The following is a 24,306-nucleotide window of genomic DNA, read 5'->3' on the forward strand; positions in this document are numbered from 1 at the left end:
AGACCAATGGAACAGAACAGAAGCCTCAGAAGCAACACCACACATCTACAATCATCTGATCTTTGACAAACCTGAGAAAAACAAGCAATGGGGAAAGGATTCCCTGTTTAATAAATGGTGTTGGGAAAACTGGCTAGCAATGTGCAGAAAGCAGAAACTGGACCCCTTCCTGACACCTTACACTAAAATTAACTCCAGATGGATTAAAGATCTAAGCATAAGACCTAACACCATAAAAACCCTAGAAGAAAACCTAGGCCAAACCATTCAGGACATAGGCATAGGCAAGGATTTCATGGCTAAAACACCAAAAGCAATGGCAACAAAAGCCAAAATAGACAAATGGGATCTAATTAAACTCCAGAGCTTCTGTACAGCAAAGGAAACAATCATTAGAGTGAACCGGCAACCAAGAGAATGGGAAAAAATTTTTGCAATCCCTATCTAACAAAGGGCTAATATCCAGAATCTACAAAGAACTAAAACAGATTTACAAGAAAAAAACAAACCCATTCAAAAGTGGCTGAAGGATATCAACAGACACTTCACAAAAGAAGACATTTACATGGCCAACAAAGATATGAAAAAATGCTCATCACTTGTCATTAGAGAAATGCTTATCAAAACCACATTGAGATACCATCTCACACCAGTTAGAATGGCGATCATTAAAAAATCTGGAGACAGCAGATGCTGGAGAGGATGTGGAGAAATAGGAACACTTTTACACTGTTGGTAGGAGTGCAAATTAGTGCAACCATTGTGGAAAACAGTGTGGCGATTCCTCAAGGACCTAGAAATAGAAATTCCATTTGACCCAGCAATCCCATTACTGGGTATATACCCAAAGAATTATAAATTGTTCTATTATAAAGACACATGCACACCTGTGTTCATTGTGGCACTTTTTACAATAGCAAAGACCTGGAACCAACCCAAATGTCCATCAACAATAGACTGGATAAAGAAAATGTGGCACTTATACACCATGGAATACTACGCAGCCATAAAAAACAATGAGTTTGTGTCCTTCATAGGGACATGGATAAATCTGGAAACCATCATTCTCAGCAAACTGACACAAGAACAGAAAACTGAACACCACATGTTATCACTCATAGGTGGGTGTTGAACAATTAGAACACGTGGACACAGGGAGGGGAGCATCACATACTGTGGTCAGTTGACAAGGGGCTAGGGGAGGGACAGCAGTGGGTGGGGAGGGTGGGGAGGGATAACGAGGGGAGAAATACCAGATATAGGTGATGGAGGGACAAAGGCAGCAAACCACCTTGACATGTATGTACCTATGCAACAATCCTGCATGATCTGCACATGTACCCCAGAACCTAAAGCACAATAAAAAAATAAAAAATAAAAAAAAGAAAGTGTATCTGGGTCTATCTTGGCAACAAAGGCAAACATTCTGGGGTTATGTGGACCAGAGGAAGTGCCCACTCCAAGCTGCCACTGGAAAAGAACATCAGCCCAGGTGCTCTTCCATCCTGAGGTGAGGCTGTCCCTTTTGCAGCCACCAACCTCCTTCTGGGAAAGAAAGGGCATCATTTGCTTCATTGGCGAAGATGGAACTGATGTCAGCAAGCCAGGGAAGCATAGAATCCCAGGAAGAGGAAGTCTGGAGTTGCAGCGTGGCCCTCATCCTGCTGTCTGTGAGGCTGTGGGTTGGAGATGACTCTGTCAATTACAGCATCACCCTCAGTTGGGGTGTCTGCAAGGCACCCCAACTGAGGAGTCATTCACAAGTGCTATTTCTCATAGACATGCTAGGAGGGAGGCAGCCAAGAAATACCAGCCTCTCTTCCCACCATTATACAGATAGGGGGCCCCCTCCATGGGAAAAGATTCGCTTAAGATTAGAGAGTGGCAGCAGAGCGTGGGCCATCCCCGTGAGTTTCCTGATGCCCCCATCCTTCTCTACAGGCTCACAGGATAAAGCTGACACCCAGCTCCAGTTCAGTTCAAGCTTCCTATCAACTCATTGCAACATCAGTCAGTTCTGCAAGCCATGCACCTGCACCTGTTGCCTGATTTTCTCGTCTAGATCCTTTTGCATCTTTGCACCTAGATTTTTACCACTTCCTTAAGGCAATGAGGACACTATGGACTTGTCATCTCTTCTTTGATGATGGACCCACACACAAGCGGAGCAAAACCAAAGTACTGTGTGGCCCACATAGTACTGTTTTAGACTCGGTTTTACACATGTAGTTTCATTTAGAGCTTGCTACAACCCTGCCAGGTGTGTGTCCCATTTTATAGATGAGGAAAGAGGAGCTTATGCACCTAAGAAATGGAAGAGCTGGGACTCAAGGTCGAGTATTTCCTGCCATGTCTACCATGGTGATCTTAAAAGACACCAAGGAGTGCTGAGCTTAACAGAAATACACACACACACACACACACACACACACACACACACACCAGTTCAACTTAATATCATAATCCTGCATACACAAATTCCCCACTGAGAAAATGAAAACAAATCCTTGCTCATCAAAACCAAGAAAAATATCATGGAATCTGCATATGTTTATCTAATTTACCTGCATGAAAGGATTCTTCTGTGGCATAGTAACACTTGGTGATAACATTACCTATCACACTGGGGCTCAAAAATTATGATCACATTACTAGTGTTGTTACTAATTGGGAGTATTAACATCCACCAGTCTAAAAAAAAACAGGATTTTTATTGTTTGTTTTAAATTTGGGTTTTAAACTAAATTTAAGAATTGCTGGCTCAAGAGGGAACTAGAAATTATCTGAGTTGATTAACTGAGGCATTCTCAAGGGCATATGAAGAGGGGAGAGGGGATGACGCAGGTGAATTGCCCAGGAAATTAGTAGCCTTGATCCATCATCCGGAAAGCAATAGGTGCTGTACTTGGCGCTTCAGAAAGTCTATCCCATAACGAAGGTGGCAAGAATCCCTCTTAGGGCTCCGGGCCTCAAATCCATCTAATTACCCATAGTCCATGCGCACCCCAGGCCAAGGCAAAACGGAATGTGTCCTTCTTTCCATTTTCCTCCCACTTCCCAGTGCCTGTCAGGACCCTTTTTTCTACTTTAGATGCTAAATTAAAATAACTCAAATAATGAACAGAATATGAAGAAGTGAAAATCGCTTTCAATAATAATCACTCAAAAACTAGGTAAACATTCTTCCAGATACCTCTCTACACAGATACATTCACCTGTAGACAAAGCTAAGAGATTTTACAAAATGACGTCATGTTCTGAATACTTATTTGTCAAAAAACATTTTATTTTGAAATAAAGATTCATAGGAAGTTTAAAAGATAGTACAGAGAGACCTCCTGTACATTTCACCCAGTTTCCCCCAATAGTTATATCTTATACAATTATAGTACAACAGCAAAACCAGAAAATTGACATTGGTACAGTGTGCATGTATAGCTCTATGCCATTCTGTCACATTCACCTAACTACCAATACAATCACGATGTGGAACTGGTTTATCACCACAACAATCTCATTCACCTGTAGACAAAGGTGAACTGTGCTACGCTTTATAGTCATAAGCACTCCTCCCCACCCCACCCCCTAATATCCTTAGCCCCTGGAAACCACTAACATCCTACATCTCCATCCCACATTCCTATAGTTTTGGCATTTTGAGAATGATACATACGTGGAATCACAGCATGTAACCTTTTGAGACTGACCTTGAGATCTATCCAAGTTGTTGCGTGTATTAACAGTCCATTTCTTTGTATTGCTGAATGGCATCCCATGGTACAGATACACTGCAGTGTGCTTAATCATTCACCAACTGAGGGACATTTTGGTTGTCTCCAGGATGGGCCGGGTGCAGTGGCTCATGCCTCTAATCACAGCACTTTGGGAGGCCAAGGCAGGCGGACCACCTGAGGTCAGGAGTTTGAGACCAGCCTGGCCAACATGGTGAAACCCCATGTCTACTAAAGATACAAAATTAGCCAGGAGTGGTGGTAAACACCTGTCATTATAGCCACTCTGGAGGCTGAGGCAGGAGAGTTGCTTGAACCCGGGAAGTAGAGGTTGCAGTGAGCTGCGTTGCGCCATTGCCATTGCACTGCAACCTGGGTGACAAGAGTGAAACTCTGCCTCTAATAAATAAGTAAATAAATAAAGCTGTTATGAACAATAATGTACAGATTTTTGTGGGGACGTAGCCTTCATTTTTCCATGATAAACACCCAAGAATGAAATTACTGGGTCACATGGTAAGCATATGTTTAGTTTTTAAGGAGCTACAAAATCATTTTCCAGAGTGGCTGTACCATTTTGCACTTGTATCAGCAATATAGGAGAGATCCAGTTTCTCCACATCCTCACCGGTATTTGTTCTTTCAGTTTGTAAAACATTAGCTATTCTAATAGGTGTGTAATATGCAAGGTTTCTTCTTTCATCATTTCTTTGTGTTTAGAGACTTCCTTTAGCTATTCTTTTACAGTATGTCTGCAAGTGACAAATTCTCTTGGTTTTCTTTATCTGGGAATATCTTGATTTTCTCTTTTTTTGAGACAGAATCTTGCTCTGTCTTCCAGGCTCGAGTGCAATGGTGCAATCTTGGCTCACTGCAACCTCTGTCTCCCAGGTTCAAGTGATTCTCCCACCTCAGCCTCCTGAGTAGCTGGGACCACAGGCATGCACCACCACGCCCGGCTAATTTTTGTATTTTTAGTAGAAATGGGTTTTCACCATGTTGGCCAGGCTGGTCTCGAACTCCTGACCTCAAGTGATCCACCTGCCTCAGCCTCCCAAACTGCTGAGATTACAGGCGTGAGCCACGGTGCCCAGCCTTCTCTTTAAGAGGTATTTCACTGGATATAGAATTGTAGGTTGATAGATTTTTTCTTTCAGCACTTAAAAAATGTTTACCACATCCTTCTGGCCTCCGTGGTTTCTGTCATTCAAATGTAGTGTGTGTTTGTTTGTTGTTTACCCACCTCCACAGGTAAAGCATCATTTGTCTCTGGCTGCTTTCAAGATGTTTTACTTGTCTTTAGTTTCCAGAAGTTGTCTATGATCCTTGGCATGGATTACTCTTAAGTTTATCCCATTTGGGGTCCATTCAGCTTTTTGAATCTAGTTTTTTATCTTTTGCTACATCAGGGACATTTTCAGTCATTATTTCTTTGGATCCCTTTCTGCCCCACTCTCTTTCCCCTCTCCTCCTGGGGTTCTGATGACATATAACATAATATTTTTGTTATTGTGCCATGGGTCCCTTAGGCTCTATGTATTTTACCTTTTAGTCTATTTTCTCTCTTTTGCTCAGATTGCGTAATTTCTATGTTTCTATCTTCAAGATTATGATTCTCTCTCTCTCTTTTTTTTTTTTTTTTTTTTGAGACAAGTTCTCACCCTGTCACCTAGGCTGGAGTGCAGTGACTCATGGGTAACTGCAATCTAAACTTCTCAGGCTCAGGGACTACAAGATCAGGATTATTTTCTCTGTCTTTTCAATTCTGTTGTTGAGTCTATTCACAGAGTTTTAAATTTTGCTTATTGTATTTTTCAGCTCTAAAATTTCCATTTGGTTCTTCTTTGAATCTTCTATACAGTTGTTGAAACTTCTATTTCTGTGCTGAGAATTTCAATTTTAAAAAATGTATTCCAAGCATGTTTGCAATTGCTTATTAAAGAATTTTTATGCTGGCTGTTTTAAAGTCTTTGTCAGATAATTCTAAATCTGAGTCATCTTAGTGTTGCTGTCTGTTGATTGTCTTTTTTAACTCAAGTTGAGATTTCCCTGGTTCTTGGAATGATGAGTGATTTTTTATTGAAACCTGGACATTTTGATATTTTATGAGACTCTGGAACTTATTCAACCCTTGTATTTTAGCAGGTCTTCTGTGACACCACTGTGGCAGGTGGCAAGGTGTCACTTTGTTACTTCTCAGTAAGGGTGGAATTCCAGGTTCTTGACTTGACCTTCATTGACACCCAGAGGGGAGGAGCGTTTCATTGTTGCTGTGCAGACGTGGAAGTTCTAGCTCTCCATTAGCCTTCCTCAGACACCACACCAGTAAGGAAGGGGAGAGACACCTCATCATCTCTGGATGGCAGTGGAAGTCCAGGCTCCCTGGGTGTTCTCAACCAACATTGTGGGTGGGGTGAGGGGCAGGAGGCTTGTTGATGCAAGTCCTATCCTCCCACCTGGCCTGTTCTGACAGCACCCAGCGTGTGTGTGGAGGTAGGTGGAACTGGAGCAACTCATTGCAGCCTGCTGATGGGGGAAATGTAGGCTTGGCACTCAGCTTTGCTGGCTTGAGTGGTGGCGGGGCCACAGTTTTTCCTGTAGCTTGGCTGCAGTAGAGTGATTGCTAAGAGTTTTCTGCGTTGCTTGGCTGCCCCTTTCCTGGTCCTCTGGCTACAGAGAGTTCGCTTTTCTTGGGGGTATTTTGTCTGCACCCATTGGTATTTCCATGTTGCCAACTTCTCCAGTGTGCATTCTGGAACATGGGAGACAAAAAGAAGACCAAGGAACTCACTCCCACGTCATTCCTTGGGTCCTAAAGCGTCTGGCCAATTTGCCTTCTTTTCTCCACCACACAGTCTTCTTATGTTGTTTTAAAAAGATTTCTAATGGCAGGATTCCAGGCAGTGGGAGAGGCTGGGGGGTGGAGGGGAGCAGACAATTAGGCCAAAAGGCCTTTTCTAAATTGTCGTCAGTTGGCATCACCTGTACCGCAAGTGGATCACTTTACATTTTCCTTAGGATAAAAGAGCTCTTCTACACCGTCTTCATTGGCTTTTCATCCAGGAAGAGAAGGTGAAAATGTCCTTTAATTTACCAAGAAATGCCTTTTAAATACATTGACCAACTTAGGTCTATCAGAAAGATAGTGGTCCTTTGTCCTTGTAATGACAGAATGAATGACAGCCAGAATGAATTTAAACACTGGTCATGGGCTGTAGCTTTGTATTAATTTCATCAATCCCAAGGAAGCCATCAACCTTCCAAAGCTCTTGACTTCATCGCAGTATCTTTTACCTTGCTCAAAGCCAGCTGTAAGCACAGTTGCAGCTGGGTGATGAGGATGGGCCTTTGTCTCCAGCAAGGCAGTGACTGGCAGCTCTGCAGTCTGATAGTCCCAGGCTCAAATCCTGACTCTGCTGCTGCTTAGCTGTGTGACTTAGGGCCTGCTCCTTCACCTCTGTGCCCTCTTTTCGTCATTTGTAAAATGAAGCTGAAAATAGAACCTGGAACCTCACAAGGTTATTTGAAGATTAAACAAAATGTTTTATATAAGGTATTCATCACAGGGTCTGTCACATAGTAAAGCAATGAATCTTAGTTATCATTACTAATACAAAGGTGACATTACTGTTGTTGTTACCAGGGTCTCTCTTTCATTCTTCATGCTCCCTTTTCCCATGCACCCCAGTAGTGGATAGGTTACTTTTGGGAGCAGAGGAAACCAAAAATGTTCCCTGTCATATGTGGTACAAGACAAAGCTGAAAATTGACCATGGGCTCTGTGGATTCTGTGGGTGTGCCTGGAGCTCAGTGGCAGGGGCTCCCTCTGCCCCACAGGCTCTCAGTGAGGCCATGAGCACCCAGCTCAGAGATTCTGTAGGAGAATCCTCAGGTCTAGAGCTTTTCCAATAGCTGAGAACCTCCCTGCCCACCTAGGATCCCAGACGGTATGCCTGGGATACATCAAGAACACATAAAGGTGGGTGACAATTCTTGATGTTAAAACAAATGCACATATAATGGCCCAGAGGGCAAAATGATGGTGACTTTTGAAGATACAACATAGACGATTTCAACAACACTCTATGCACATGGGGGACAGAATAAGTCTAGGAAGGGTCACTTCCACAAAGACTCCAGAAGTATGAGTCTCTTTGGTAACTCCTTGCCATCTGGCCATCAGAGGCAACTAGGCCATCTAGGTCAAGGAGGCACCAGATGACATTTTCCTGGATTGGACCTCCCTGCACCCAACTAAAGCCATCCTGCCTGCACAGCCCAGTTTTGAGTTCAAGCTCTGGCAGTTAGGACACTGAAACAACACCCAGACCTTCCTTACCCTCCAGGTAAAGCTTGGCCAACAACTCTCCTAGATAATATTATGCAAAAGAAGGAGCTGTCTCCTTCCTTGGCTTCGGGTCACATAAGGAAAAGCCCCCATTTAGTATCTTGACCCCTAGCTGCAATTAGGTGTGTCCTTCTATCCAATACATATTTATTAAGTGCCAGGCATGTTTCTAGGCACTTGGGATAAAAACAAAGCCCTGAGTCCTCTTGCAGCTTCTGTTCTATCTGAACGGGATAGGTGGGGCTGGACTGGGAGGGACACATGGTAAACAACACACATGGCAAGTGAGTACATGTCATGATCCATTGAAGGTGGCAAAGGCAAGCAGGTAAAGTGGATTGGGGAGGCCAAGGAAGGGAGAGTGTGGCCAGGGTTGGCCTCATGGTGAAGGTGATGCTTGTGCTCACAGTTGGTGAGGGGAGAGAATGAGCTTCACAGATGCCCACAGGACATCTGTGGAAGAAAATCCCCACCTGCAGCAGGAATATTTTAACCTCCAGGCACTAAAAGCCAGTGCTTGGTCCTATGAGCCTCTGGACACTGAAGGAAAAAAAAAAATCTGCTCCAAAATAAAAAGTAACAATATTGGAATTAATACATGTTTAATTAAATATTCACATACACACATAACTTTTTTTTTTTGAGATGGAGTTTTCCTTTTGTCACCCAGGCTGGGGTGCAGTGGCACAATCTCGGCTCACTGCAATCTCCACCTCCTGGGTTCAAGCGATTCTCCTGCCTCAGCCTCCCAAGCAGCTAGAATTACGTGTCCACCACCATGCCTGGTTAATTTTTTGCATTTTTAGTAGAGATGGGGTTTTACCATATTGGCCAGGCTGGTCTTGAACTCCTGACCTCAGGTGATCCACCTGCCTCGGCCTCCCAAAGTGCTGGGATTAGAGGCAGAGCCACCACGCTCAGTCTAGATTTCAATTCACAAATAGTTCCCGAATATACAAAACTGCTAAGAAATCATGGTCAGTTATACATTAAACATTTCTTATGGCTAAATAATTCCAAAAGCAAAATTATTGAAAAGCAAAACAGGTTAGCTGTAACATGGAAGGGGCTGAGTTTTCACATGTTTGCTGTGATGTGAAGTGGATCCTCCAAAAAGTAAGAGCAGGTCCAAGAGGGTCTTAAAATAATAGTCCCATCCATCAGGTCTAATGTTGCTTTGTTGCACAGAGTGGCTCACTTTTCAGGCAGAAGTCGGTCACCTGTCACAACACAGTGTCACCCACTGCGTACAGATTGGATTCTAGTGCACTGAGAGCCTGTCTGCCTGGGCTGTGGGAGTGCTGGGCTGACTTATTCATTCTCTTGCATAAAATTTCAATTTCCCTTTGGAATCTCATTTCCCATTGCCTTCCTGTGTATCTTAGTCTATTTTGCGTTGCTATAAGGGAATACTTGAGGCTGGATAATTTATTTTTAAAAAGAGGTTTATTTGGCTCATGGTTCTGCAGGCTGTGCAAGGATCATGGTGCTGGCATCTGCTTGGCTTCTTGTGGGGGCGTAGGAAGCTTCCAATTGGTGGAAGGCAAAGGGGGAAACAGACATGTCACATGGTGAGAGAGGGAGCAAGAGGAAGGAGGTGGAGCCAGGGTCTGTTCAACAACAAGCTCTCACATGAGCTAATAGAGTAAGAACTCTCTCATTACCATGAGGCGGGCACCAAGCCATTCACAAGGGATCCGCCCCCTTGACCCAAACACTGCCCATCAGGCTCCAGATCCAACACTGGCAGTCACATTTCAACATGGAATTTGGAGGAGGCAAATATCCACACCGTATCACCTTGTCATTTCTGAGCTGAGTCAGTACATCTCCAATTCCAAAAATAAGTAAAATAATGAGGGGAGGAAGAAAAGTATTATTGGCTCTTTCTTCCACCCAGGGGATATCCAGATATTCACAGAATTTGCTAATCAGAGAGAATCTACCTGGGCACTTAGCGAACACCTACTTTGCACCTGGCATGGGGCTGGCAACATAGTCCAAGAGGTATTAGAGCATCTGCTTTTGAGCCCTCATGCCCCAAAGCTCACTGAGTACGGCTGCATTGCATTTAGAGACTTGTCCTTTGGAAAGGGGTGGTGGACGGATATCCGGAGTGGACAGCAGAGCCATCAGCAGGCTTTCACCCCACCCCCTCAGGACTGCCTCACCCAGGGAGTAACAATCCTATTCAGAGCAAGTCCCGGACAGCAGTCCTGCCTGTCTCTCCACCAGGGGCTCCCAAAGTGTGAGCCAGGAACCAGCAGCCTTGACATCACCCGCTGCTTTGCTGAATGAAAATTCTCCCATGTCACCCAGACCTACTGAGTAAGAATGCTGGGGTTGGGAGCCAGCAGTCTGTGTGATTCCAAGCCCTCCAGGTAGTTCTGATGCATGCTCAAGTTTGAGAACTATTGCTCTAAATAATGTGACTTCTGCGGTTGAATCCATGCCCTTACATAGTTTCAATGCACAGAGATTGCCTTTGACTCCAGGGAGCTCTGTGCCGGGAATCTTTTTCCAGAGCATTCTGAATAGCCCCTTTTATGGACCTGGGAGGTGGCCTGATGCAGCAGATAAGGGTGCTCTGAAGCCAGATGTCCCTGTTCAGATCCTAGCTGCCCTGCATGAGCTTCACCTGGTTGGCCAGCTCCTCTGGCTCTTTGAGGCCAGTTGCCTTATCTGTGAAGTATCAATGATAACAATGGCAACAACCAAATAGGGTAGCTGAAGATGACACCTTGGGAGCCTACCACATAGTAAACACTCAAGCCTTCCTAGGTACCGATAACCATTTTTTTAGATGCTCTTGTCGCCCAGGCTGGAGTGCAGTGGCGCTATCTCAGCTCACTGCAATCTCTGCCTCCCGGGTTCAAGAGATTCTCCTGCCTCGGCCTCCCGAGTAACTGGGATTACAGGCATAAGCCACCATGCCCAGCTAATTTTTGTATTTTTAGTAGAGACGGGTTTTTGCCATGTTAGCCAAGTTGGTCTCGAACTCTTGACCTCAGGTGATGCGCCCACCTCGGCCTCCCAAATTGCTGGGATTACAGGCATGAACCACCGTGCTTGCCCCTCCAATAACTGTTTTCTAAATGGAGTCATCACGACTTTGAAATCATGGCCAGATTCATGCCAATCCTCGGAACTAATGTGGCAGTAACCACTCCTCTCACGCGGGCCAGCTTGCCTGTCAGGACAGGTGGAGGGCACCGTGACACACCCAGTTTCCCACCCAACATGACCTCCAGTGTTCCTTCATGGCACAGGTGTGGATTCTCCCTTTTCTGACAGTCCTGGACAACCAAACAAGGCCCTCTCTGTCTGCTGCCAAGGAGACGGGGGCTTAGTGACCCTCTGTTTGCTGGAACTCACTTTTTCCCTGTAGCAAGACCAGGGTGAGTAGTAAAGCATCAGAGTGGCTTTTCTTTTCCCTTCTCTATGAGAAAGTCTTTGGCTGCAGATTCACATACTAAAGAATAAAGAACACTTGCAGGACTCCAGCCTTAAACAGGCAGTCTGTCCATTAATCTATATTGCAAGCTCCAAGCGTGTTCTGCAGACTGGTACCAGTGCACAGACAGTTATTGTCCATGCTCAATGGGATATTTGCAGAAACAGGGAGTAAGCGTTTAGAAACCTTTGCAGCATTGGGGTGTTGCCACATGCAAACACATCATGAGTGAGGTTGTATTGTGCAAGTCGTTGAGTTACTCATTTTTCATTGTACTTTATCTAAGTGTCCATCTAAGAGGAACTGGGGGGAAACAATTGGTCCCTATCACACACAAGCATTACCCATGTAGGGCTTTGAGAGGCTCAAAGATCAAGAACAGTTGGGATTTTGAGGACTGACTTCCAGAAGGAGAAAACTTGCATCAGTGAACAAGTTCTCTGCCTCTTTCTTTCCCCTTTTCTTCCTCCTCCCACCTTGGTATCACAAATGTTAATACTAGAATGATTCAAGATGGAAAACACGGTGATGCTAGGATCCTCTTGTGAGATTTTCTTAAGCACTGGGTGACCCAGAAGGAACTTTCCAGAACACTCTTAACCCTTGCCTAGAGGAGCCAGGCCTGAGAAGGGAGGACAGGCAGGGTGGCAGCGGGGACAGAAGATGAAGTCTGTAATGATGCTACGAAACGAGGCCAAGGAGGAGAAGGCAGGAAGAGAAAGACCCCAGAGGAGAAACTCCGCTTGCTTCCTCCTCCCTCCCCCATCCCCAGTCTCTCCAGCATCCTCAGGGAAGACGAAGCTGTCACATGGCGGGAGGACCAGGTCAGGTTCTCCCATAGCTTTCCACCAACTCTCCCTCAGGCCATCCCAATGGAAGAATCGCTCTGTGGGCCTCCTGTGCCATTTCAGCCCAGTGTGCAGTGGACCTGGAGATGTGCCACACATCTTTCAAGTCCCAGGCACTGGCCCTCCACCCTCAGTCGGTGTGCTTGGGGCGTCAAGCCTAATTAATTCACTGAGATATGAGTGCTGTGACGTGTTGTGCAGCTGTGTAAGAGCCAGGCATTCCACGAGGAAAAAGGCAAAGTCCACGCTCTCATGGAGCCATTATGAACAAGCCAGAAATGAGCAAGATCAGTCCAGAGTGGCAAGAAGCAAGAAGATAAGGCAGAGTGAAGACACAGGGCCAGAAGGAGAAGCCTGGTGGCATCAGCGTGCCACTTGCCGTTGAGTTTCATGGCTCTCCAGGTGGATTCAAAATGTGTTACAGGTAGAAAGGAGTGATAAGAACTGGAAAGTATTCTTCCCAGAGAATCATACATGATTTCCTTACAGAATGGGAGGCGTGGTCATGTCTGTGCTGTGAACTCAGGTCAGTGGGTCCACTGGGGAGCAGGTGTCCTAGAGAGAAACCTTGGTGGATGCCAAAAGGCAGGCCCTGCAGTGGCCTGGGGGTCCCAAGGCCCTATCTGTGGGTGGGTACCAACACACATGATTCCAAATAGCAGTGGCTTCTGCTTAACCCCCTGCAATGGTATCTTTAGGAGAGCTTCATGTCCCTGGCTCACACCTCTTGGTGATGCCTGCTGCCTGCAGGAGGACATTTCTCCACTGCCACTGGGGCCATGATCAAGATTGAGGTCTGCCAGTGGCCTTGAGATGTATGTAGCCTTCAGGGTGTCAGAATACATCGGGTGGTGTCTACCAGGCTGTAGCCATGCTGTAAAGTGTGTGACAGAAATGGAATAAATGTCCCTGCCCACTTCCACATCTCACCTGTCATCCGGGCCCCAAAGCAGCACAGCTTGTACCCACGAGCTGTCAGAGTCCTTTGGAAAACAGTTCCTTCACCTCTGTCCGTGGAGTCTCTCCTCACTTGGCTTGGGCTCATATCTGGGTGACAGGCAGGGTCAGGCAGCAGGCATAGTCCAGCCTCACAGGCAGCACCCTGCAAATAAGCTCATGCAAATAGATACCTGCAGGCTGACACGTTGCCAGCTTATCAGGCACACCCACCCCTTTTGGCCTCACCTGGCTCTGGCTACATTACAGGAGATTCTTCCATTTTCACGGGAGGATTTTACAAATCAGCCTGCATTCGTTTCCTGCAGCTGCTGTAACAAAGCACAAACCTGATGGCTTAAAACAACACCCATTTACTCTGACAGTTCTGGTGGCCAGAAGTCCAAAATCAGTTTCACTGGGCTGAAGTCAAGGTGTCAGCAGGGCTGGTGCCTTCTGAAGACTCTAGAGCAGAGTCTGTTCCTCTAGGGCCTGCTTGCATTCCGCAGCTGTGGCCACATCACTCCCATCTCTGCTTTGGTAGTCTCATTGCCTTCTGCCTCTCTGATCACCTGCCCTCCTCCTATAAAGACCCCTTGAGTATATGGGGCCCACCTGGATAATGTAGGATAATCTTCCCGTCTCAAAATCCTTAACTTCACCACATTTGCAGAGCTCCATTTGTCACACAAGCTAACTTTCACAGGTTCTGGGGATTGGGGCATAGATATCTTTGGGGCTATTATTCCACCTATCACATGTCCCCATTCAGCCCCTCATTTTGTGTTCACAATGGTTCTGTGAGGATGAGAAACTGAGGCTCAGAAAGGATAGACAATTTGCCAAAAGTCACCCAGCCAGAGAGTGGTAAGGAAGGAGGGGGTGGAAGCTAGATTTACAGGGTCTTAACTAAGTTGAACAGACAGTATAGTAGAGTAAGAGAGGGTAAGGCATCCACCATGTGAAAAGGGCCTGCTGCTTTTCCCTCCACAATTTCTGCATCTCCAACATGCCCGAGCAGGCCTTTGTTCCTACTTCTTTCTTTCAAGGGTTAAGAGTTGAGCGTTTGTCTGAGCACAAGGGCACACCTGCAGGCTGTCCTAGTTCAAGGAGTGACCCACATTGGAAGAAAAGAGCTAAGCAGGTCACAGCTGGGTCCAATTTTCCCTCCCTACCCCTGACCTCTATGGCAGTCCAATGGTGGCCTGCACAGCACACACTCACATGTGGCTTCGTCAATGATTTTCTCAATGAACCCATGAGTTAATATACTTCCTGTTACTTACGGAGATGCCCCACATCCCAGGGACCCTCAGCTGTGACCCAACAGCAGGAATGGGAACTTAGCTCCCTGGCACTGAACCAGAAAAAAAAAAGAGTCTTAGAGCAATATTCACTTGTTATTATAATAGCAAGGCATTGATCCAATATTTAGTTGTTGTTGGAGGCAGACAACAAGCATTATTCATTTTCTGGGTATCTCAAAGGCACATACAGGAACAGTCGCACCTGCTTGGAATAAAACATGCTCAGGCCACAATAAGACATCAAGTGACTCATATCACTTCTTGGGGAAGCCAAGCAATTGGCTGTGCTGTGCAGTGATGCATAGATTAAAGTGAACTTAACCACTGTGTTCAAGACTCACTGAACCCTTTCTGGTGGCTCAGGGCAGACAAATTACAACCCCCCTGCTCTCAGCTGCAGTCCCATCTGACTCTCAGAAGCCTGGCTTCCTGCTTATCATTCGCGATGCTGCACCCAAAGTTTCTCTCTCCTTAAAGGAGTCTGGGAGCAAATAAGACCCTTTGGTTGGGTGAGAAATGAGTCCCGAGAAGGTGTCTCTCGGTGGCCTAGAAACCAGGAAATCCCGCTAAGTGAAATAAAGGTTGAAGCTTCCTTTGCCTTAACTCACATCAGCTCTGTGCAAGGATTGCCCAGCCTCTTGAATGCGTCAGTCAAGGGCCCTTCACCACCAGCAACAGGGACAGAAATCAGCAGCAAGTTTCCTCAATGTTGGGAGGAAGATAAATTATCACGTCCACATTAGAGAGCAATTTTATACTATATCAAACTGAAGTCACATATGGTTTTGGACCCATCAATTTTATATTAAACTTAGAATCTGCATATTTTAATGGATCATATTTACATCCTGTAAAAAATGGTTTTATTTTTCCAGTTAACAGTATATCCTGGGAATTGTGCCACTAGGATGCTTCGACAAAAACTTTTTAATGATTGTCTAGTGTACAGATGTACCCTATTGTGTTTAATTCCTGCTGTCAGGCATCTAAAATCATGCTGATGCTTTGGATTATAAACAACGCTATAAGGAACGCCTTCGTACCAAAATCACGGCCTATTTTCTGGATTTTGATTTTATAAGTATAAATTCCTGAAGTAAATTTGCTTCATCAAAAGGGTACATATTTCAGTTAGCTCTTGCAGGGTAATAAACCACTCCTAAACTCCTAAACTTAGTGATTTAAAATAACAATTAATTACTTCTTAGGATTCTGAGGGCTCTTCTGGAGTCACTCATAAGGCTGCATTCCACAGGAGGGTTGACTGGGCTGCAAGGTTCCGGATGGCCTTACTCACATGTGTGGCAATTGGTGCTGGTGGTCGGGCTGAGGTTCTCCTCCACGTGGCGGCATACTCTCTGGCAGGTTAGTAGAGGCCCCTGCACTACGTGGTCCCAGGGCTCCAAGAGGCCAGAGCAGAAGCTGTAAGGCACCGTGAGCTCCAAACTGCTGAATGCTACCATGTTACTTCTGCTACACTCTATGGGCCAAAGCAAGCCTCAGGGCCAACCCAGACTCTAGAGGATGTAGAAATAGACTCCATGTGTTGATGGGTGGCACCGCAAAGCCAAGGGTGTGGACACAGGGAGGTGTGGTTCACCGGGGCCATCATTATCATGATCTGACACAGTAATTAACATCCTAAGCTCTTTTCTAATATGCTGCCACACTGACCTCAGAAGGGCAGTGCCAATTTGCACTGCCACCGGCCAGTGTCCTTTGGGAGTGCTTGCCTTTAAACAAACTGGTGCAACCACTTTGTGATACCTGATAGCAGAGGAGCTTTCTGCCCCAAGGGGCCACAGTCACACCCCTCAGTGGTAACTCAGGACCAGGGCAAGTTAACGAATCATTCAGGGAAGTTAAGGGATCCTCCCTCCCTCTCTGGGACGGGGCAAGGGCTGAGCTCTATATCTCTCCCAGCTTGTCCTCCTTGTGGAGTCCTAATTAGGGAAAAGGAGTCAGGCTGGTGGGAGCTGGGGAAAGCAAAAAGAAGAGGCAGGTAAGCCACAAACCTGCCTTTCTTCATGGTCCAGGACAGGTAGCCCTCCTGCACCCAACTTATCACCAGACACCTGCAAGTTAGCTCACTGCAACCTTGCATTAAGCCCTCTTCAGCACAAAGCCCTCTTCGGCAATCAGCATAAGCATTATTCTGTAAAATCTCCAGCCAGCCTTTGTTTTCTTGCAGTCAGCTCCTCTTCTGCTGGCCTGCCCATTGCCTTCTCACAACATAGTTTCATACTTTAGTAACTCTGCCTTTCATTATCTACAAGTGTCTTGGTAAATTCTTTTATCCCTCCACCACTGGCCCAGATAGTCGTTGCTCACCCGCAACACATCTCACACCATGTTGACACCTGGCATTCTTGCCCAAGTTCCCCTCACCTCTGCTGACAAATAGCATCTAGAACAACTTTTTCAAAGCCCAGGTTTCATCAGGGCAGCCCCAGGCCTGAAATTCTCGAATCCTAGGTGTTCTTGAGAAAAAGACCAAAATCCAGAGATGTCCCACCTGCCCACATCTCCAGCCTCTGCGGCTGGCTCTGCTGGCTCTGACCACTGGGGTCTTCTTCTGTGTTTTTTAAAGGCACCAGTCTCACTTGCACATGTCTAGGTTTGAATCTTTTCAAGCCCCCAATTCCCCTTTTTTTCTTTAAAAAAAAAAAACAACCAGTTTTATTGAGATAGAACTAATGTATCATACAATTTGCCCACTTAAGTGTACAATGTAATGGTTTTCAGCATATTCACAGAGTTGTGCAACCATCATCATCAGTCAGTTTCAAAACATTTTCATCACCTGAAATGGAAACCCTGTGCCCTTCAATGACCATCTTCTTATCTTCCCAGCCCTAAGCAACCACAAATCTACTTTCTGTCTGCAGATGTTCCTCCTCTGGGCATTTTGTATGAATGGAGTTAAAGGATACGTGTTTTTTTGTGACCGCCTTCTGTCTCTTAGCATAATCTTTTTAGGTTTTTTCCATGTAGCATGTGCCAGCCCTGCATTCCTTTTTAAGGCTGAGTACGGTTCCATTGCATAGATAGACCATGTTTTCTTTATCCACACATCCACTGATGGACATTTAGGTTGCTTCCACTTTTCCTTTTTCTCTTTTACTTTTTAAAATTTAAAACAATTTATAACAATTTTGGAACGTTTCACGAATTTGTGTGTCATCCTTGCACAGGGGTCACGCTAACCTCTGTATCATCCCAATTTTAGTATATATGCTGCCAAAGTGAACACTGTTTTTTCTTTTTTTGTAGAGAGACGGTCTCATTCTGTCACCCAGGCTGGAGTACAGTAGTGCAATTGTGGGTTACTGCAGCCTCCACTATCTTGGCTCAAGTGATCCTCCCACCTCAGCCTCCCAAGCAGCTGGGACTACAGGCATGCACCACCACCCCCTTTCCACAGGCGCCTCGCCCTTTTTGGTGCACACCATCACTCCTGGCTAATTTCCACTGTTCTGCCTGTTGTGAATAATGCTGCCATGAACATCCGTGTACACATTTCTGGGTGGACATATGTTTTCATTTTCTCTTGGGTGTATGTAACTAGAGGTAAGAATTGCTGGGTCACATGGTGCTGTACACTTAATTGTTTGAGGAACCACCAGTTTTCCAAAGCAGCTACACTGTTTCACCCTCCCACTAGCAGCATATGAGCAGTCATTTCTTTGCATCCTCACTGAAACCTGTTTTAATTCCCACTCCTACTTCAGCTCTCTGTTTAAGCATTGCTTCCCCGGGGAGGGCTCTCCTTGGGCCTTGCCCCCGCACCAGGATCTAGGTCAGCTTTCTTTGCTTCATGCTGTCCGGGAACTGTGCTCTTCAGGGCACCCAGACACTCTTTAGTGCGTATTCCACTAATGACTGTCTTCCCCCACACACTGTGGGCTCCGAGACGGCAGAGACTGTATGTTTTGTTCACCTTTGCAGCCTCACCCGAAGCCTGGCCGGCAGCAGCTCACTGTAAACCTGTGGCGTGAGTAAAGTCAAGGAATGAAAGCACAAAGGTCACATGACTCATTCAAAGTTACAAAGCTCAAAGTCATGAGGAGCAGCCACAGGAGCCCTTTGTCCCAAATCAGCCCTGCCCACAGGACAGCCACTAGCCATTGTGTCCACCGAGCACTTGAAATGGGGGTTGGCCAACTCTGGGAGCACCGCCCATGAGTTAGCCCTCCTCTGCAAGTGGTAGTTTAAAGAAAAGAAAAAGAAACATGGCGAGAGTGACTTGAGAACAAAATTTTAAATTTTATTTCATTTTATTTAAATTTAAATGTTTAGTGCAAGTAGAAGGAGGAAGATAAGAATAATATCAATACAGAGCTGAGCTCTGCTTCCCCAGCATGGGAACCTTCCTTTTCCACAGCACGGCTTCCTCCAGAAAGAAGTTTGAGGCGGCCTCAGGCATGGGCATGGACTGCCCCTGGGGCTCCACTTGTGGGGGGACCTGGGAAGAGACTGGGAGGCTCAGAACCCTAGAGAGTCTGCAGAGCCAGGAAGCATCCGGTTCTGGTTTCATGGTGGCTGCTGTTGTTACCTTGCTGCTTCTACTTAAATGTGGGAAGTAGAAAAGTTCCTTTTTAAAGTTTCCTTTCTTGTTAAATCATAAGTGTGCTAATAACTTTGTTAAGCCCTATCCGATGTAGCTGTTAGACATGCCACGCTTACAGGCACGTAGTACATTCTATGTCCTTGAACTTTAACCAAGATCTCTGTTCTGGACGTGCTCACAGGCATGTCCCAGCTTTCCATTGCTTTTACCTGTTTAGAAAAGTTTTAAGTATTAGCCAATTGGGTTTTAGTTTAAATCGTGAGGTCTGGCTCCAGCCAACAGAGATCAGACACAGCAGTAAGGACGACCCCAAATGCGTAAGGAATAAATGTGTGTGTTTTCCTTTGTTCATTGTACTCTTGTGGCAAGATGGCTAGTGAGAGTACCCTACCTGCAGTCCAGGAAGTAAACATTGCATTGCTGAAAGATCCTGTCTCAGTGCTAATTTTTCTTTGCAGCACTGAGCATGTATTTCCAACATGAAACTTATGGCAATTTAAATTTAAATAAATTAAAATGAAATAAAATTTAAAACTCAATTTCTCAGTTCCTCTAGCCACATTTGAAGTGCTCAAAGGCCATTCATGGCTAATGGCTGCCACATCGGATGGAGCAGATATGGGACATTTCCATCATTGCGGAAAGTTCTGTTGGCTGCTGCGGCCCTCAGCGTCCGTCTCACAGAGGTTTCTCCTGTCTGTTTCCTCCAGGAGAAGCTCCCTCTACACCCCTCAGCTCTCAAGGGCTCAGGGCCCAGAGGCCCAATCCCCCACATCCTAAACCTATCCCCCGTGTGTAAGCAGGGCCTGGGACTTCTTGTACCCAGGTCAGCCCTGGGAAGTTCACTCATCTCCCCAATAACTTGGCGAATCCCAAATGGTAGCCTAGGCTTACAAAGGCAAGAACAAACTCTCTCCTCCCTGGTATTACAAGACACACCAGTCTCCAGGATGCAAAACCCTCTAAAAAGGGGAGAGGAAAAACCCTCTCCTACTCTTTCCAATTCATCCCCATTCGGATGAGCCCATGGGAAAATAAGACACTTCCTTTCCCCAGATCCTCCTCCTTCTGGTTCACAGGATCAACCACTCACCTCTCTCTGTTCTTCCGTACTCACAGAATTTGAGAATCCCATGATTGCTGCTGGAAAAGACTGCAGAGAGCACCTGGGTCAACCTTTTCATTTTGCATAAAGGGAAGTAGGCCCAGAGAAGGAAGAGGGGCTGGCCCGAGATCACACAGTAACCATTTTGACCTTCAACAAGTACTACCTGACTCCAAGCAATAAGGGAGAAACAATAAGGAATAAATTGTATCAAGCACGTATTATATGGTAGGTGCTTTACAAATCACACCAACTTATTTAATTTTTATCGTGAGTTTGATTGTGTATCTCAAATCAGTCTCTGAGGCTCAGAGAAGTTAGATGGCTTGTGTAAGGCCACACAGCTGGTAAGGGGAAGGGCTGAGATTCAAACCCAGGTCAGTTGTACTCTAGAACCCAAAAGATGTGGTGTGCACCTAATGAGTCCAGGGCCATCTCCCCAGTTGGAGGGGAGGGGCTGGGAGGTGAGCCAGAAGGGGAGCATCAGGAGAAGTGAACGAGACGTTTCAGACGTGGCACATAAAATGTTTCATTAACCAGTGCTCATGGCCACTGCTTTGGGCTTTGGGACTTTGCACTTTAAAATTCGAGTCTACAAAGTTCTCCCTTGAAAGAAAAGGTTGTAAGATTATCTTAAGAATTTTTATCTCAAGACTAACACTTCTCAAGTTCAGAGATTTTGTGATGTGCACACTATGGATGTTTGGATAAACAGAGCCTCCTCAGCCAGGATGTACAGTTTCACTTTCAACAACAAAGCAAGGGGACTCCCTGCTATAAAATGAGTTTTTAAGTTGCTGATTTTCACCACTAAAATTTTTGAGGTGGACCACGCCCCCTAGTGGAAAGGGGTGGGCTGTGAATTACGGCTCACCCGCAGGAGGGGTCGCATTTCTAAGTTCTGTTTATTTCATATTCTAGGAAATTTGTTTAGCTTCGCTTTGAATCAGCCAGTGTGGTGAAATCGATTCAAGGTTTTTTGTCATTGTCTGGATTTTGTTTTGGCTCTGGGTAAGGAAGACAACTGGGTGTGTGGAGCTCAGTAAGAAACCCTGCTGTGGAATTGACACAGAGATCAGAGTTTCTAGGCGCGATCCACAGACACCCTGCATCAGGATCCCCCAGGAAAGCCTGTGATAGCGCAGATTTCTGAGTGTCTCTCAGACTTCAAAATCAGCCTCTCTCAGCTGGGGCTCAGGATCTGCACGTGCACATCGCAGGTGATTCAGATGCACATTCAGTCCTAGAGCCATGGGGCTGGCACATCACCTGTGTACCGTTTCCCTCCATCCTCACCCTTCCAGGCCCAGGTATGTGCCACTCTCCCACCCTCACCCCCGTCACAATCGAATGAGGTATCACGTGGAACACATCCTGCACAGCGAGGCCTGGCATGCAGCAGATGCTCCGTGCACATTGCTTTCGAACAGATAGTAGATGTTCAATAAACACCTGAATTAAACACCCTAAAACATTTCCCCTCTTCTCTGTGGGCCATCAGGGGGTGGGGGGAAATAGAAACAGATGGGCCTGTGGCCAGGCCTGAGTTGGACTCTCAAACTCTGAGGAGTCTTGGATGAATAAATTTACTTTATCTGGGCTTTTTTTTTTTTTTTTTTTGAGATGGAGTCTAGATCTGTCACTCAGGCTGGAGTGCAGTGGCGTGATCTTGGCTCACTGCAACCTCCAGGGAGATTCAAGTGATCCTCCCACCTCAGCCTCCCAAGTAGCTGGGATTACAGGCATGTGTCAGCACACCCAGCTAATTTTTGTATTTTTAGTGGAGACAGAGTTTCACCATGTTGGCCAGGCTGGTCTTGAACTCCTGACCTCAAGTGATCCACCCACCTTGGCCTCCTAAAGTACAAGGATTACAGGCGTGAGCCACTGTGCCCAGCCTCAGCTTCCTTCTTATCAGACGTGGAAAATACATCTACCTCATGGGGTCGGGAGGATTCAGCGAGACAGTGCTTAGTAAGCATTTTCCCACCAGAATCATCACTCCAGCTTGCTGGGGCTTCATTTTCCCCCTTGTACAATTAGGAGGTGGAAATGACATCACAGCGCCCCTCTCTGACACCCCAAGTCCTACTGTCTCCAGTACCTTCCTGTTGCTGGGTCAAGTGATGGCGAGGCAGCCCAATCCTTCAGTCCTTGCCTTGCCCTTTTGGGGCTGCCTTCCTCCTGCCACCCAGCCCCTCCCCAGCTTTGGGGCTGCCTTCCTCCTGCCACCCAGCCCCTCCCCAGCTTTGGGGCTGGCTTCCTCCTGCCACCCAGCCCCTCCCCAGCTTTGGGGCTGGCTTCCTCCTGCCCACCCCAGCCCCTCCCTAGCATTCCCTGCTCTTCTTTACCGCTCACCTTAGACACATTTTTGGCGTCGCTGCTTTGCAAGTTTCCCTCCCACTCTTGCAAACTCCTGGAGTATGAGTTTGCATATTTCAAATACCTAACAGTGGTTTCCCTTAGAGAGTGGGCAATCATTTGTGTTTCAGAGATGCTTCCAAACAGCCTCCCCTCTGTTAGACATCTGCAGATTTGCTTGTCAGTGTTTTTAGTTCTTGTCATCCCCGTTATCCTATAAACTGTGGTAAAATGCCACAAGGTTGCATTTTTTTCTTGAGCCAGTAATACCAAGTTTCCAGGCATCCGCATAAGGGCTGGTCCATAAAGGGACCTTAAATACAGTGCTGCCTGCAGGCTCACAGCCCTGAGAGGGAGGCAGAGGGGTGGGTTTATGTCCTTTCTATAGATAAGAAAGTGATAGTCATGGAAGGTAAGTGACAAGTGACTTTTCTGATGTCTCACAATTTGAAGGTGAAGAAATACATCATCTCCTTCCTCCCCAAATACCATGCTCCCTACTAAAGAAATCATCCTGTTATGCTGTGTGCCTCCCCGCCTTCCCCGGCTCCCCCTCCACATTTTTTTTTTTTTAATTGAGACAGGGTTTTGTTCTATTGCCCAGGCAAGAGTGCAGTGACACAACTGCAGCTCACTGCAGCCTCGAACACCTGGGCTCAAGCGATCCTCCCACCCCAGACTCCCAAGTGACACAACTGCAGCTCACTGCGGCCTCAAACCCCTGGGCTCAAGCGATCCTCCCACCCCAGCCTCCCAAGTGACACAACTGCAGCTCACTGCGGCCTCGAACACCTGGGCTCAAGCGATCCTCCCACCCCAGCCTCCCAAGTGACACAACTGCAGCTCACTGCGGCCTCGAACACCTGGGCTCAAGCGATCCTCCCACCCCAGCCTCCCAAGTGACACAACTGCAGCTCACTGCGGCCTCGAACACCTGGGCTCAAGCGATCCTCCCACCCCAGACTCCCAAGTGACACAACTGCAGCTCACTGCAGCCTCGAACACCTGGGCTCAAGCGATCCTCCCACCCCAGACTCCCAAGTGACACAACTGCAGCTCACTGCGGCCTCGAACACCTGGGCTCAAGCGATCCTCCCACCCCAGACTCCCAAGTGACACAACTGCAGCTCACTGTAGCCTCGAACACCTGGGCTCAAGTGATCCTCCCACCCCAGACTCCCAAGTGACACAACTGCAGCTCACTGCGGCCTCAAACACCTGGGCTTAAGCGATCCTCCCACCCCAGCCTCCCAAGTGACACAACTGCAGCTCACTGCGGCCTCAAACACCTGGGCTCAAGCGATCCTCCCACCCCAGACTCCCAAGTGACACAACTGCAGCTCACTGCGGCCTCGAACACCTGGGCTCAAGCGATCCTCCCACCCCAGACTCCCAAGTGACACAACTGCAGCTCACTGCAGCCTCAAACACCTGGGCTCAAGTGATCCTCCCACCCCAGCCTCCCAAGTAGTTGAGACTACAGATGTGCACCACCATGCCCGGCCAATTTTTATATCTTTTGTGGAGATGGGGTTTCGGCATATTGCCCAGGCTGGTCTTGAACTCCTGGGCTCAAGGGATCCACCTGCCTCAGCATCTCAAAGTGTTGGGATTATAAGCGTGAGCCACTACACCCTTCCATCCTG

General features: G+C 46.6%; 1 non-coding gene across 1 annotated transcript; it reads right to left on the reverse strand.

The window, feature by feature from the left end:
- Positions 1-17,773: 17,773 nt before the first annotated feature.
- LOC135274059 (U6 spliceosomal RNA) lies at positions 17,774-17,877 on the reverse strand. Its single transcript, XR_010341873.1, has one exon. It is a non-coding gene; the product is annotated as a U6 spliceosomal RNA (small nuclear RNA).
- Between the last annotated feature and the right edge of the window lie 6,429 nt (positions 17,878-24,306).

This window comes from Aotus nancymaae, unplaced genomic scaffold, assembly GCF_030222135.1.
Source record: "Aotus nancymaae isolate 86718 unplaced genomic scaffold, 86718_ANA_hifiasm-v0.15.2.pri h1tg000010l, whole genome shotgun sequence".
NCBI lineage: Eukaryota > Metazoa > Chordata > Mammalia > Primates > Aotidae > Aotus > Aotus nancymaae.